This window comes from Phodopus roborovskii, unplaced genomic scaffold, assembly GCF_943737965.1.
Source record: "Phodopus roborovskii unplaced genomic scaffold, PHOROB, whole genome shotgun sequence".
NCBI classification, from domain to species: domain Eukaryota; kingdom Metazoa; phylum Chordata; class Mammalia; order Rodentia; family Cricetidae; genus Phodopus; species Phodopus roborovskii.
In genome coordinates this window covers 252535-270317 of record NW_026125861.1, presented here as the reverse complement: position 1 = coordinate 270317, position 17783 = coordinate 252535, and positions in this window count along the sequence as shown.

The window sequence follows — 17783 nt, the reverse complement described above, 5'->3', positions numbered from 1 at the left end:
AATTACCAGAGAGAAATATTGTACCTTCACAGAAATGATAATATATACCACTACAATTCATTTTATTCCTTATTTATATGTAGAATAATGGAATTAAATTAGACCTAAATATCAGAAGTAAATATGAGAAATTTACATATATATAAAACTAAAAACTACACTACTAAACTAAATGATACAAAGAAGGAATGAGAATTTTAAAGGTAAACATTAAAAATGAAAAAAACAATGATCTATTGGAAGCAGAGAGAGTAGAAAGAGGTATCTATACTTACATAATGAAAAATATTCACTTGATTTTACATAAAGTGTATAAAAAGCAGACAGTGAACAAATAACTCAATGGCAGTATAGGCTTTATTTGGGGAAAGGACCTGTGGAAGAGGAGTCTCTAGTCCAAGAATGAGCAAGACCTTTGTCAGTTTATAGGCTGGATATTTTTAAGACAGAAAAAGAAAAGAATGAAAGGCACTCTTTTTTTTTTCTTTTTTGGCTCATGGTTTGCCATTAATTGAAGTAGCTAGAGAGGAGGATAAATGATGAGATAAAAACTGTCTGGTGGGGTCAAGTAGTGGTGGCACAGGTCTTTAATCCCAGCACTCAGGAGGCAGAGGCAGGTAGATCTCTGTGAGTTCAAGGCCAGCATGCTCTACAGAGCAAGTTCCATGGAGGACCCAGACCTATACAGGGTTCATTCTGTCTTCAAAAACTGAAAGGGGTGGGAAATAGTTTGGCCAGCAACTACTGGGGAGTCTATAAGATGGGAAGGGAGAAATATCAAAAAATAAGTTACATTAATTCTAGATCCCAGTTACTTTAATTTGGGGAATTGTTATAATTTAACTAAATTGGAAGAACTCTAAAATTTTGTGACTATAGGTAATAAATAGCATAACTAGAAAAGTATATGGAAAATTTGTTCCTCATAAAATATTGTTGTGAGATATTCATAAAATGTTGCAAAATATGTGGGAAGTACAGTTGATGGGAATTAATGAAGAAATTAAATAGTAATATAAATTTTCTTAAAATAAATATTCCACTCTATTTTCTTCAGAGAGAAAAACAAAATTTTCCATAGTCAACAAGTACTGGAAATATTTATTTCATTATGTTTATTTGAAAAGTAAGAATATTCCACAACCATTACTGAGTTTGAGAAGTAATTGAATATTAGAGTGAGAAGGAAAACTAGGATAATTTAATTTTTATGTTAAGGCACCAAATAACCAGAAGATAAAAAACACTGGGTAAAACACTTAGAATTCTCAATGATAAATATATTTTATAAACTTCTTAAAGGCTCAGAGAGCAGTGGGGAAGAGAAGATGGAAAGATTGTAAGACTCAGAAGATCAGGGAGTTTGCTATGACATTGAATTTCCTAGTAACATCAGAAGCTATACCCATAAAGTCTCATCAACACGACTGCCCAGATATGAACCAAACAGGGACACCCATAGACATACTGGACAGGGATAAGCCTACAAGACCTCAACCTTATACAAAGAACTATAGGCAACTAAGCAAAGCTGGTCATTACTAGGGAAGAACATAGCAACTGGTTGTTCAGTGCCAAAGAGTCAGCACTGAAGGCATGCATTACAAAAATTTATCTGTAAGTTTAAGTGTTTTAAAATAAAGTTTACACAAAATATTAATAATAATAATGATAATCAGTGCAAGTAATGGAGGGCAGAAAGCCTTGGTTTGTTCTCCTACAAAAATTCTGAGGAGGTAGATAAAAGGAATATGGGAGAAACAGTAAGGAACCAAAAGCTTAAATAAAGGCTGAAAGGAGTACTGTGTTAGTAATGACAGCAAAGAAACGTAGATGGATATTTTAAATAAATAGGACATCAAATAGAGCCTGACAATATCAGAGGGTAAAGTGTTTCCCATGTCCATGGAAAAGAAAATAGGAAAAAGAGAGAAAAACTTAAGATGACATTATAAAAAATAAGTATCAACCTAATCATTTGTTGCAATTGAATGTAAAGTAACAAGGCTATGTAACCTTGGCCAGCATTCTCCAATGCCTTGTGAAAACACATGGTAAAGGAAGATACACATTATTACATAAAATAGAGTTCACATATTCTAGGGATTAATGTTTGGAAAACTGGAACTAGAAGCCAAAAGAGTTTAACACAGATGCTATTAAGATATTAAATATATGGTCCCACAAGAGAATGGTAAGGGAACTGCTTTCTCAGATGACTCATCGCTATCATTTGATCCTCATGTGCACTCTATACAGTCATTTTCCAGGGACAAAAAGAAGAATCCTTTCCTTAGGAAATATGAGATAACTGTGTTGGTACCTGGGAATTAGAGGGTAATCTTTAACTGAGAATGTTTTCTTTTTTTCCAGAATGTATTATATGACAGACAAGACAAATAATTCCTGAGTACCTATCCAAATCATCTTCCTTCTTCATAAGAGCTTAACAATGCTTTTGCTGACTGCACAAGTTGGGTCCTTAGATTGAGACTAGCATAGCATAGGAACTAGAGTGAGAGGTAAACACAAATATTGACTTGGGTTGTGAGGGACTTCTGGACAGTAGTATCTATAATTGAGAGAATGATTACAATAAAAAATAGAGGAGTCTGAGGGCTTTGAAGAGTGAGAAGAGAGACAGCCAATCCTGTCTCAAACTGATTAGAGTAGAAAAATTTAATAAGGTAGAAGTTGTAAGGAGGAGGAAAGATAGAAGCCCCTTTCAGAAGAAAAAAGCAAAATTAAGCATGGATGCAGATTCCTTATGTAAAGAGAGGGGGAAATCCAACTAAAACTACCAAATGTGCTAGGTCTCCAGAATCATCCACTGGTATGTTTTTAGAGGGGCTAAGTCCTCTCACTGAAAGTCATGACACATTCTCAACAGTCACCAGAAAATTACAGAACAGGGATGTTGGCTTCATGGGCATATGATGAAATAAGTCTGGGAGACATGTTAAAACAGTCAGAACAACCCAAAATCTGAATCACTGTGTACTTTCTAAGCATATGGTTATGTCCTGGGCTTCAAGGGTCAGGCAGAGATGCTACATTTAAAAATTATTCAAATGTATTAGAGTGAACAGTTTCCTATGGGAGACACTAGAGTGAACAGTTTCCTGTGGGTGACACATCTTTATTAGAGAAGAACATGAATCAAAAAATAAACACATTTGACCCATGAGAAGGCCAGGAAAGGGAGGAAATGATAACAGCAATAATGATAATAATCACAGCAGCAGTAGCTGTTGAGTCCGATCTTCACTTGTGTCCATCCATGTTGAGCATTTTATATGCCATATTAGGATGTTACTATGTCCCTAGTCATGAAGGTAGACTCACAGGTTTGAACTCAGCCTTGTCAGCTGTGAGTATTGATGAAGTCACTTAATTTCTTTAAGGTGTAATCTTTGTATCGATAACAATAATAGTTCAACTTCACTGAGGTGTTGTGAATCCGAAAGAAAATGTTCAGAAGGCAAATTCTAGTACTCTTGGGCTATGTGTCTGCTTTACAGGATTTATGGACTCTTAAACAAATTTCTCATAATTCATGAAGTAAATGCTACCATAACTTCGATGTCACAGTTGGTAGATCTGGTTCAGGGAGCTCTAACATATGATCTGAAGCTCAACATTGAATGAGAAAGAGTTGAAGATAGATTACTCTGGATCAGAGTCTGTGTATAATGTTCAATCTTCTCTATTAGTACAATGAGGGCGAAATCCTGCAAAAGATCTACTATCTTGTCTTCTGAGACATTTCAGCATATGGAAAGGACCTTTGGCCACCATTTAAGCTCTCTCATCCTTCTTTTAACATGTCCTATGCCTGCCTCTCTCTTTATGATTATTGTATTTAGAATTTCTGATATGCTTTCTCTAGTGCTAAATCTATGTGCCAAAGGGAAGTCTGCCTTGCAAAAGTGAATTTAAGTCTACTACACAGACATCCTGAGTATTGAGGATTTGAATATAAAAAAGTGTGCACTGATAGTTACTGGATTTGGGTTTTGCTACTTAAGAGCTATGTGACCTTGGACAGGTATCTAGCTGTACTTCTTACACCATAAGTTCTTATTTGGTAAGGCAGTGCTATTAAATGATTCTAATTCTAAGGAGGTAAAAGTTAAATGACTAGAACATATGGTAGCTTCCCCTCAGTAATTATTAAGAGCTCAACAAAAGGCAGTTTTTATTTTTGTTTCCTTATTAGTTAATACAAATTTCTATTTGATTGCCAACCAATTGGGGAAAAGGCCAATATAACCCACAATTCTGCTATTTTAATTGTGCCAAATTCCCTGCAAAATAAATGTGCCAAACAAGAGCAAGCACAGACTGCGGCTGTTTTTGCTAGAGCTGCCAGGAAAGGCCACTCCAAAGATAGGTATTTGATCAGAGCATGGAAGGATGAGAAAGGGCAGCCAAGGAAATGTCTGGATACAGTATTCCAGTCAGAAAGAGTGACACACACAAAATCTGGGAAGAGCTTGGCATGTTCAGGTCAATATAGCTGAAAACAGTGAATAAAGAAGTGATGAAAAGATACAAGGTCATAGATTGCTTCTAGATGTAGGCACAGGACTTGGCCTTATTTTAAAAATAAATGGGGAACCACTTCATCATCATCTATTACTGAGCACCTGTAATAGAGTTTTAAGTGCTCTAGGACTGGGAATATTGTAAACACAGGGATCAAATTCTGAAGTTTTGAGTGATAGTCTACAAAGAATTAAATAAATAAGAAACAAAATTTCTATATGCGTAATGAGAATAGAGAAATCAAGAGTAACTTTCTTTGGAGCAACCAAGAAAGGCTTCATGGAAAGGGTGGCATTTAAAGAAAACCTGAACTTAAGTGAAAGATTGAGCTCTGTGGGGGAAAACAGGCAAATCCTGATGGCAATGGAAATAACATTATAATGGCTAGTGTTACTAATTCTGCACTAGTAACTATCCATATTCAGTGGAACACAGTGTTCCTAAACATTCTCATTCAGTGTAAAAAAAAAAATCAATGTTATGCCTGGTACTGTTGAAAATTCATGACTGAGGAGGTTATAGGCCCTAGGATAGAGCCTGCTATTGTTATTTTGCTAAATAATTAAGTCATCAAAATGCCTTCTAAATAGTTATGCTGTCTTAGTGTTCTAGTGCTGTGAAGAGATGCTATGACTATGGCAATTCTTACAAAAGAAAAAGTTTCATTAGGACCTGCTTCCACTTTCAGAGGTTTTAGTCCATTGTTATCATGGTAGGGAATTTGGCAGTACACAGGCAGACATGAAGCTTGAGAAGGAGCAGAGAGTTCCACATCCAGATCCACAGTGAGCATAAAGAGAAACACTGGGACTGACTTGGGCATTTGGAACCCCAAAGCCCACCCCAGTGATACACTTCCTCCAACATGGCCATAGAACAGCAAAGCCATACTTCCTAATCCCTCTCAAGTAGTGAGTGGCACTACCTGATGATCAAGCATTAAAATATGGGAGTCAATGGGGGGCATTCTTATTCAAACCACCACATATGCACATATTCATAGACCTGTGCTGCTATCATCCTTGGTCAGAGAAGCTTCTTTTTGCAGTGGGAAGCAGTCAGTACAGAGAAGTGCTTGCTGGGTAAAAGTTACGAGAATAAAAGATTAAGTGCTAAACTTTAAGAAACCTTTATCAACTTCTTGCCTCTCAACCTATGCTGTTTCTATATTGCAGAAGAATAGGTGTAAAAAAATGTAAGTGTTGGAAGATGGGGAGGAATGCTTTGAAATGCTGTGTTCTGGGCTTGATGTGGCCATCATATTCATGCACTCACAACAGCTGTAGTTAACTGCAAGGTAGCTGTGCTAGATTAAGACAAATAAAATCCTGGCAAGAGAGAGTATATTACCTCTCAGCATTCCTTACTGAGGATCTGTTGGCTGTAAATAGCTCTTGAGTGGGTGAGATTGCTTATGGCATTCATGGCTGGCTACTAGAAGGTTTCATAATGCTCCACTGGATAGCCTCACACCCATGCATATATGGGCATCACTATATAGACCAACAAAATATGAAATAGGATGTCTTGTTATAGAGCAGTGAAATGAGGAGAGATATGCTCATATTTCATTCTATATATACACAAATTCTTTAAAATGAAGAAATAATTTAATGAGTTGTCAGAACTGCAACAGTCAACTCATTAATTGCTCATCAGCTTGTCCAAATTTTCTTCAGGGTTCTCTCTCTACAACACCTGAATGTTAGCTAACTCCAAGCTTAAGTGAACAGTAATGGGTATTTCATTCATGCCTGTCCACAGAGAGAAGTATTTCCTTGTAAACATCTCAATCCCAGTGCTGTTCATGATGAGCATTCATTTCACCTTACCCTTCTTTATTAAATGGGAAAGAGTTTTTTCTACTTCCTTTAGGGCACTTGCAGATCTTGTAGTAACAGTAACCTTCCTCATGTACAATAATGTTTTCTGACAGTCTGTTTTTACCTAAACATGAATTTATTTGATAAAATCTTATCTCATGATTTGTCTCAAGATTGATTACAGTTGTGTATTCATACCATCCAATCCTGGATAACTAACACCATTTTAAATCTCTGAATCAGCCTATATTCATGGTCAGGTCAATGAGCAACCTAGTACTTACAGCTTTGCCAAATAGCCATCTTATGGGCACTGCATTTTAGAAGAACCTTTAGCTTGATGATGAGATAAGCTTAACTTTGTATACTTACCTAAAAGTTTCACACTATTTCTGTGATGTATCAATTTACTTTGGAAGTAGGGCTGAGACAGCCTCTTGTCAAACAAGCTTTAAACTCACAATCATTTGGTTTAGCCTCATAAGTTCTATTTTCATGAATATTTATAAAACACTATTAATCTCTGATGAATCTAGTCTAAAATTTGGGAAATACAAAAATTCACTTGATTTATCAGAGATATAGGCATTCTTTGACCTTGCTTAATTTTATTTTTCTATGACTAAATCTGTTTGTGTTTCCAGTTGCACATTGTTTTTTAAGAACCAAGGGAAACATAATAATCTGATAATCTGGACTCTGATAATCAAGGACTAAGAAGTTTGGTCATTGGCCTTTTATGCCAACTACCCATCTGTGATAGTGTAGAAAAATATGTAAATTTACTGTTTTTCCAGTCTTTTAACTGCCTTGAGCAGAAGAATATAATGCACTGTTGTGCTATTTCCAGAGTACTACAGACTGGATATATTTTGCAAGAGGACCAAAAAGTTAAAATGTGCTGAATTTGTGTGGAATTATAGTATGTTCTTTAAGTTGCCATGGACTTTTATTTGGGGTAATCTTACATTTTGTTGAATATTTATTTACTTTTGTAGAAAGGATTTTTATAAGGACATGGGAAGGTAAATGTTGTTCTGTATTAATGAGATAGTATAAGAATGGGGCCAGACCTTGTCTCAATACTATCGTAGTTGGAACACAGATTCAGTAAAAGTGTTAACGTGTCCTTGGATTGTCTGCTTTGTTTTAAATTTCCAATCAAGAATTTCAAAGGAGAATTTTTGCTTTGTGGATTTGATTCCAAGGTTTTTATAATCAGACAATGACCTGAAAAATTGTTCTGAGCTACTTAACCTCCACAGACAGCACTAGCAGACTCTAGGTGAAGAAAGATATTTTGCCTCTTGTTGAGAGAGGTTTCCTCTTTGTTTATCTAAAATACTATCTATTGAGCAGTCAATACATTTATTATGTGTGACAAAATACATGTTTTTACCAGTCTTGAAGCCTCCACTTCATTTACATTGATACACCAGTGTTACTGTTCTGGCCCAGAAGTCACTCTGTATGAAGCCCCCAAATGATGTATCTATTACTTACAAAGTGAACAATATATTTTTCCTCTTCAGTCTATTTTAGTTGATCGTTGTGTGTTAATGTGTCCCAAATTTCCTTTAATGCATAAGACTATATTAATTTATTTTTGTGTATGAAACATAATTCTCATTTTTATTTGTGGGCTATTATGCAACAGTTGTTCATAGTCTTATGATTATCAGCCTAAGGCCAACAGTATCTTATTAATTAGAATGTGTGTCTTAGCTAAATTTAATTTTTTAATGTTTTATTAACACACACAATATTAGGTTTTATTATAATGCTTTGTAAACAAATTTATTTTCCTTGATTCTTGCTTTCCCTTCCTTGCCAATTCCCCTGCCCTAGGCTGCTATGTTTTGTACTCCCTACTACCCTTTCCTTTATAGCCACAGGTACCTTTAACACACTATCTTCACTACCACTTCTCACTCCCATGGTCTCCTATCTTGATTCATATGCATACATATTAACATTAAAATTTAGCATCCACATGTGAGAAAGAACACCCAGTTTTTCTGTTTCAGAACCTGGGTCACTTTTTGATTTTTTTATTGCCATCATATTTCCTTCAAATTTTATAATTCCAGTATTATTAGAGATGAATAAAATTCTAGTTTGTATGTGTAGCACATTTTCATCATTCATTAGCCTGTTACTGAATATCAAGGATGTTTTCATTTACTGAATATTATGAATAGAACAACAATGAACATGGATGTGTAAGTATCTCTGTGGTAGGATACTGATTCCTTAATGTGTATGTCCAGTATATGTTGGGTCATATGGTAACTCCATTTTTTGAAAACCCTATATTTTCATAAAGACTATGCTAATTTACATTCCCATAAGCAATAAATAAGCATTTTGGTTTCCCCATGGCCTCCCTAAACCAGGATTTTGGAAGCTCTTTACTTATATGATAATATTTTAGCAAGTTATATCATGTTATTTGAAGCTGTGATTTGGAAACTTTGGATTTCTTAGTAAAAAAACCTGAAGAAATGTATGAGATCGTGATCATTTTTAAATGATGAATGTGTTACTGATAGAAATACTAGAAACTTGACATAGGCTAGAGTAGTCTCAAATTCTAGATGAAATGGCTAGGTTAGACTGTCCTGTGGGCATGTTTGTAGTGGTCATCATAATTGTTAACTGATGCAGAAGTGCCTAGCTTACTGAGAGTGGCAGCATTCATAATCAGGTGTTTTGTGGTTTCTATGAGAAAGTAAGGTAAGCATGAGCAAATAAGCAGTAGTCCTTTGTGTTTTCTGCATCAGTGTTCTGCCTTGGGTTCATGCTTTGGCATCTCTCAACAATGGACTATGTTCCCTAAGTTGCATATGAATCTTTTGTCACATCATCATGTAGGATATCATACTGCTAGAATTAGTGTTATATAAGGTTTTGCTATTCGTTCATTAAGTTAAAATTATGCCAAAATCTTTTTTTTTTTTTTTCTTTTTCAGTCTTGAAAACATGTAGTGCACTACTTGGCAAATCCTGTGAAATCATTTTCTGGTCTTGAGTTCCGGAAAACATCAGTGAATTCAGTTCTCAAACCATTGCTCTGAGCATCATATTGGCTATGCTATGGTTAGAAGTCACTTTAACTCTTCTGGCCAAAACAATTTTATTATGGGTCTTTGAATAAGTAATTTCCCCTTCAATATTGACAAGAATATTTTCCATCTTTTTTTAATTTATTTTTTTATTTTATTTAATTTTATATAACAAAGTCCAATTAAATGAAAACAAACATTTATACACAATATTTGGGAATTTGGGCGTCGTTCTTTCCAAGCTACTTCCTGCTGGTAAGGGGCGCTGTCTTGGGGGGATTCGAAGAAGATTCAGATATCCTGGCTGTAGTCTGTAGGGCTGTTTTGTCCAGCTGTTTTGAATGTAGGATTAGCTTGTACTCTGTTTCAGGCGGTCTGGCGTGATCAAACCTCATTAGTCTGGAAGGAATCCACATCTTTTCATTTTCTGTGGAAATAAAAATAGAAATCCTTTTCCCCAGTAACTTGTCCTTCAACTTAAATTTTGGAGTCAAAGCATTTTTTTAATTTAATTTATTGTTTTACAGAATATTTTCCATCTTGATGTGACTTTTTTGTTTGTCATCTACTGAAAAGTGTAGAAGGAAATATCTTTGTTGTTTGAGTATATGAATGCATAAGGAATTATAAAGTTTTCTCAAATCTTCTATGGTTTTGAATTTGACCTAGTTTTCTAATTCTGTGGGTTATTCTTACTCTGTTGTGTGTTTTCATTTTTCTCCTGCTGATCATATGCATGAATGACATTAGCTTATCTAAATACCTATAACAAAAGGAAGTGGAAAGGACAATATAGAAATTCAATGGCTTTCTTTATAACTTGGAATTACCTGCTCTTGGCACATTAAAGACCTACATTTTTGTGTTGTTGTACATGACCTTCATAATTTTCAAGCTTACCTTTATCTATCCTTCATTTTCATCTCACTCTTTAACATCTTCTATTTACTTATATTTCATCTTTCCTATTTCACCCAAGCCTCTTACTCCTTATTTTTGTTTGTGCTTTGAGCCTCCTTCTTCCTGTTAGAGGCATTTAGAGGATACAGAGACTTCCAAAAGAATCTAAGAAAAGCTTATAAAATTAATTTTAAACCACTTTGGTATTCATCTATTCAGAAACATTTTAGAGATACTCACATGGCCTTATTCCCTCATTCATACTTCTGTTCATAGAATCTGTAAAATTTAATATCACAGGAAATAAAACATGTTTAAATTTTATTGACAGTTTATAAATGTAGATGACAAACTTTAACACTTTTCATCCCCCATGCCTCCCATCAGTCTCTTCTTTCTCCAGCTTTCTTCTTAACAAGTCCCCACCCCATCTTCCATGTCTTTTGTGTATATGTACATGATCCACTGACTTTAATACAACTTTCTTTCCCAAGAATGGGTGGGAACTTATTTATTAGAAGAAAGATAATGTGCCTGTGGCTACATCACTGAAGTAAATGATAACAGCTACCTTGTCTTAATCAATGTTCTATTATTGTGAACAGACACCACGACCATGGTGTAAAAAAGAGTTGTTAATTTGTCTAAATAATAAAAACCTGGAGTTAGATATAGAAAAAAATGCTGAGAGATCAGAAATAAGAAGGAAAAAGCCACAGCCATGCCTTACCTCCTTATCTTCTCAGGATATGAAAGAGTAACTGTTTCTTCCTATTTATAACCTCTCTCTGCCCAGCTATCTTACTTCCTGTCTATCTGTACAGACCTCTACAGTTAGGTAGAGGCAAACTCCATTCTCTGATCTTCATAAAGGCTCAAATTGTACAAGCAAGATATCACCACACCATGGCAACTCTTATAAAGGAAAACATTTGAGTTTCAGAAGTATATTCTAGTATCATCATAATAGTAAGCATAGCAACAGGCAGGAAGGCATAGTGCTAGAGAAGTAACTGACAGTTCTTGTGGAAAGAAGTTTCTGTCCTGCCTGTCCCAAAAAAACACACAGAGGCTTATATTTATTATAAGCCTGGCTTATAATTATAAGCCTGGCTGATGGCTCAGGCTTCCAATTGGCTATCTTCCTCTTAATTATTAACACATTTCTATTAATCTATATATCTCTACATGGTCGTGGCTTACTGGAGACTGGCTGGGAATCCTACCTTCCTGGTAGCTACATGGCATCTCCCTGACTTTTCATACTGCCTTTCTCTATGCCTGTTTTATTTTCCTGCCTGACTAAATCCTGTCTGTTCACTGGCTCAAACAGCTTTTTTCATCAACCAATAAGACAAACATATATTCACAGCATACATAAGGACATCCCCCATCAAGCTCTCCGTTATAATTGGCAGGCATATGGAAGAATGAGAGACACTTGGCCTGACTTGAGCATTTGAAAACCCAATGTACCCCACACATACATACTTCATTCAATAAGGCCACATCTACTCTGACCTTCAATCTCGATCAAGTAGTTTCAAATCTGTGAAACTAAGAGGGCCATTCCTATTCAAGCCTGTTTGTTTCTCAGTTTCTCAGTTTGATTCTCAACAACTGATGGTGTTGTCCTACTGTATATATGTTTCTCTTATTGGTTAATGAACAAAACATGTTTTGTCCAATGAGGCAGGAAGATAGGTGGGTCTAGGAGACAAAGAGAATTCTGGTATGTAGAGTGAGCCTGCTCAACAGAGTTGTCATGCTGCCGGAGTAGTAACACTATGCCCAGGCATTACTGGGTAAACCACAACCTCGTGGCAATATATTGATTGATAGAAATGGGTTAATAATTAAGACAGGGCTAGCCAATAAGAAACTGTAGTCATCGGCCAACAGATTTATAATTAATATAGCCTCTGTGTGTTTGTTTGGGGCTGAGAAGGATGAAGGGAACAACTGAGACAGAAAGCTTGCATTACAAAATGTCACCCAGACGTGGTTTGAATGATTTTCCACATGAAACATGACAAAAGCTTAAAACAGAATTCTAAAAACAAAAGGACAGAGACAAGCACTGTTTCTTGGTAGTAACATTTTCTTGGGTGGGCTCTGTTTTGCTCAGCATAAGTGGCAAAAAACTGCAGGGTTCTTTTAAGAGACACCCTACAAAACAAAAATGGTGCATACAAGAAGCTGGTAGCAGCAATGACTAGCATGTATCATAGCAGATTTATCTTTTACTCATAAATGTTTAAGAATCAAGGAAGTGAGCACAGCTCCCAGTGCTGGTCGTAAATTTATGCCCGCCATGTTGGAAAGCCAGAAGCTAAAATTTCCTCTTTAATCTGAGCAATGCTGTTTAGCAGATAAAAGACTTGTGGACAGAAAAAGATAGAGATATACAGCAAAGACAGATTCATGTGAAGAAAATGCTCTAAAGAGTTTACAATGTGTTTAAAAAATATACCAGCTCTTGGGAGGCAGAGGAAAACAGATCTCTGTGAGTTCAACGCCAGCCTGGTCTACAGAGTGAATTCCAGGACAGGCAAAAGTACACATAGAAACTCTATCTCAAAACAAAATGAACAAAATAAAGGTAAAAGAAATAGAGTAATAAAAAGCCATGAAAAGATGGAAAATACACATAATCTGGATACTGTTTGCTATTGTGTTGTCTTTGAATTTTTCAGTTGCTAAGGAAGGAATAACAACTGCTAAAAGACATTTGATTATAAATGCTGCTAAATTAATCCAATTTATATATTTTGAAAATGCTTTGACTTCAACATTTAAGTCTAAGGACAGGTTACTTTGGAAAAAAGGTTTTCTTCTTGTTTCTACACAAGATGAAGATAAAAAGCTGTGGATTCCTTCCAGACTAATATGGTTTGATCAAGCAAGACCCCCTGAAGAAGTGGTGATAAACCCAGGTAATAAAACATTCAAAATGTCTGAGACAATGCAGCCTTGAAGAATACTAAAGCCAGGATTTGTGCAAGTTTCTGGGCTTTCTCATGATCCCCATGGTTCTGACAGCAACTCCAAACAGCACGAAGCAGTTTGGAGAGAAGGACACCCACATTCCCAAATATTGTTTATTAATGTTTATTTTCATTTAAGTGTGGTCAGTTATAAATGGTTAATGATCACAACCAAGCTTTTTCTAAAGGAAAAAAGGGGAATATGATATAGAAATGAATACTTTGTATTGATATGGATTTTGTTTATTGATACAAATTAAGGTCAATTTTGCTATATGCATATTTCTCTTGTTTATGTATGTATTTATACAGATCTTTTAAAAATACAATGGATAGCTAAATAAGATGTTAGTCACCTATAAGTATCAAATTATAGTTAGGTTACTTAAGTTTTATAGAAATAAAGAGATATTTGAAATGGATAGATATTCTTCAAACCTTTCAAAGACCTACAGAATATGGCATTTAATATAGTTTAGGGTATTTCTTGGCAAAGAAACACAACTTCTCCTGGAAAAACCAATTACTTCAGATAAGAAGATGGTCATCGAAGAAACTTGTTATGAAATTTGCTTGCAACATAGCAAGACTAGCCATTTTGGCAAAGAATTGCTCTTGTCTAGATTCTTTGACTATATGCGGTACAAACTGGACATCCAGGACCCACAGAAAAAATGACTACTGCACTGAAAAAATTAGATGGGTTCCTGCTTCATGGAAGAGTCTGCCTGATATTCTGCATGACACAGAGAAAAATGACTGACAAATTGTCAATACTGGGGGACAGTTTGAAATTTCTTGCTTCGATGAGTAATCTGCCAGACACACTGTGGCCTATGTGTTGAAGACAGATACTCCAACATTACAGAGGAACTTTAGGTGATTGTCCAGACATTGATATGTCTCTGTCAATTCTAGAGTTTACATATTATCCTTCTGTGGCCTTTGATGTAGTTGAAGATAGATAGTTATGCTTATGGTTTTCCTTTGTTATGATAAAAGATAAGTTACATATAAGACTTTAGACTCACAAAGATAGGATAGATGATAAAACATTTTCTTTTAATTTTGCCAAATGCTAATGGATTAAATATTGTTAATTATAACCCTTATTTGATAACTCTTTTTTATATATAATTCTACTATGTTAGTTAAAAATCCTTTTTATTTAGACAGGAAAGAGGAGATAATGGGGGTTGTACTCCTGTATATATGTTTATCTTATTGGTTAATTAATAAAACACTGTTTAGCCAATGAGGCAGGAAGATAGGCAGGTCTAGGAGAAAAGTAGAATTCTGGGAAAAGTAGGCAGTCACCCAACTGAGTCACCATACTGGCAGCGCAGTAACACCATGGTGGCAATACATAGATTGATAAATACATAGATTAATAAATAAGACAGAGATAGCCAATGAGAAGCCATAGTCATCGGCCAACAGATTTATAATTAATATAGTGTCTATGTTTATTTGGTGTTGGGCTCAAAAAGGTTGGGGCGAGAAGCCTAGAACTTCCTGTGCCTGGTGAAAGTTTGGTGACCTGTCTTTGGCCTATAACTTCCATGTAGGAGTGACTCATCAAGGCCTGACCTGAGACCATTTCTACCCAGCTACTGTAATGAAATATCATTGGCCCATACACCCCACTCCACATGTTTTCCCTCTATACTATATAAGCACCTGACTGATGCAGTAAAATGAACTCCTGCTTTGACAAAGCCCCCGACTCAGTGTGGCTCTCTCCAGTGACTAGGGATGAAGTCTGGGTCACTGACAATCTCCATCTTGCTTAGCCCATGGAGAGACCAACAGGACTGGCTATTCCACAGCCCTATCTGCCAGAGAACCAGGCAACTTGGGACTGAGAAAGGTGAAGGGACCAGCCAGGACAGAAAGCACAAAATACAGACCAAAAGTAACTTAGGTGAAGAAAGGGTTTATTTTGGCTTATATGTTATGATTCATCATCAAGAGAAATCAAAACAGTATTGATGTGAGATGCCATTATGTATATATGTTTCTCATACTGGTTAATAATAAAGCACTGTTGGCCAATAGGAAAGGAAGATAGGAGGGACTAGGAGACAAGGAGGAAATAGAAAGAGTAAGGAGGAATCAAGATGGAGAGTCTGGAGAGAGCTGGACGCCAGCTGCCTCCCCGGTAAGAGAAGGCCATGTGAAAATACATAGATCAACAGAAATGGGTTAATAATTAAGGCAGAGCTAGCCGATAAGAAACAAGTAACCAGGCCAACAGTATTGTATCAAATACAGAGTCTCCGTGTATTATTTGGGGCTGGCGTGGCCGCAGGACAAGACCAGCAGCGGCAGGCGGAAAAACCATATTCCTTACACAGTATCTCAAGGCAGAACCCTGATCAACGAACTGAAGTATAGATGAACAATGTATATTGCTTTGCTCCTCATGGTTTGTTCAAAGTGCTTTTTTATACAAACAACGACTATGCACCAATGGGTAGGACTGACCACAGTGTGCCAGGCACTCCCATATTGATGATTACATCAATGAAGAAAATGCCACCATAGACTGCCCGACAAAAAGGCCAATTTTCTGGATTTTTTTTTTTAAATTAAGGTTCCCTGTTTCCCATATGAGTACGGTCTATGTCAAGTTGGTAAAAATTAACCAGCACAATTGAACCGATTTCTAACTGATGCACAGATAATCACTTCTAAACCATAACTTTTACTTTTTGCTTTTTCCTTAAGATCTCATATTAACATAACTATATGAATCCAGTACTTTTAAAGTTCCAAAGTACTTTTTTAATAGTAATGATAATAATAATAATAATAATAATAATAATAATAATAAACTGTTAATGAAGACAGTACCTCAGGGAGGAAAGAGAATTCACTGGCCCATCTTTTATCCATGATGAAATATTTATGGGACAACAATATCATAATGTAAAATGCATTTCGTCCAACTTCAAAAGTCTCCATAGTCTATTACAGTTAAAACAATGTTCAAAAGTCCAAAGGTAAAAGTCTCCTCTGAGATTCTTGCAATCTCTTAACTGTAATCCCTTATAAAATTCAAATAAAAAACAGATCACATACCTAACATATAACGGCACATGATATACCCTACATTGCTATTCCAAAGCATAGTGAAGGGAACATAGTGAGCAAATACAGAAGCAAAGCAAGACTGGAAAGCAGCTGGGCACACTTCAAACTCCGATTCTGTGTGTTGAATATGAAAACAGTCTTCAGATCGCTAGTTCCTTTCAGCTTTGTTGATTGCAACGCAGTTCTTTCTCATCAGCTTATTTCTCTCCCTGTTAGCAGCTTTCCTTGGCATGTATCCCATGACTATGGCATCTCTAAAAAGTTTGGATTCTCTGAGGCAATCCAGGCTTCACCTTCGGAGCTTAACACAATGGCCTCTCTAGGCTTCTTCCATTCAAGACACATGCCTGGCCTCAGCAGGTTTCCTTAGACACCCGGGCAAATTACATAACTGTTTCTTCTATTGTTAACTCTAAACCCAGAAGCATATGGCAAAGCTGCCAAGTTCTGCTGCTTGCTGGAGCTGGAACATGACCCCCCTCATTCAATCCCCTCTTCACCAGTAGTCTGTCTGTGATTGTTATCTTTACTGCCTACACTGTCCATGAACTTGCTCTGCCTTCTAAGTGCTGAGAGTAAAGGCATGTATCACTACACCTGGCTCCAAGCTTTTCTTAATTTCTTTCCACATGTTGGAAAATTAACTAGGTGAGATCTTGCCCTGAGGTCATCACTCACTTCATTCCATTTCTTGATCTATTTATCTCCTTTAACACAAGATTTAGCTCCACTCCACTGGCTTTTTCTCCTTTTTTACATTTTGTAATTTACCCTGCTGAGCTTGTTCCTTTTTATTATAAATCTCAATTCATGTTATCACTAAAAACTAGAGGACAGAGTCTATCCTTGGCTCTTTTTTATTTAAATTAAAAAAATACTTTACTTATTGATCCCAGTTCCCTCTCCCTCCCATCCTTCCATGTCCTCCCTAGTCTCCCCCCTCCCCTTCCCATTCCCCATCTACTCCACAGGGAGGGTGAGTCCTTCCAGGATGGATCATGAAAATCCATCAAGCCATTTGGGGTAGGGCCTAGACTTTGTGTCTCTAGGCTAAGGGAGTATTCCTCCATGGGGGATGTGATCCCAAAGTCCTTTTGTGCACCAGGGATACATCCTGGTTCCACTGTCAGAGGTCCCTTAGACTGCCCAGGCCTTCTATCCAATTGAGTAGATCCAATGCTGTATTCCCAGCTAACAGTCTGAGGTCCAGGAGCCACACTTTTTTTCAGGTCAGCTCTCTCTGCACATATACTAAAATCCTAGGCTGTTTTGAAAATTCCTTGGCCAACAGAGTTAATTCAACATTCTTTATTTTAGCCCCAGACAGACTCTTCTGATAAGGCAAAAAGCAGCTACCTTCTACA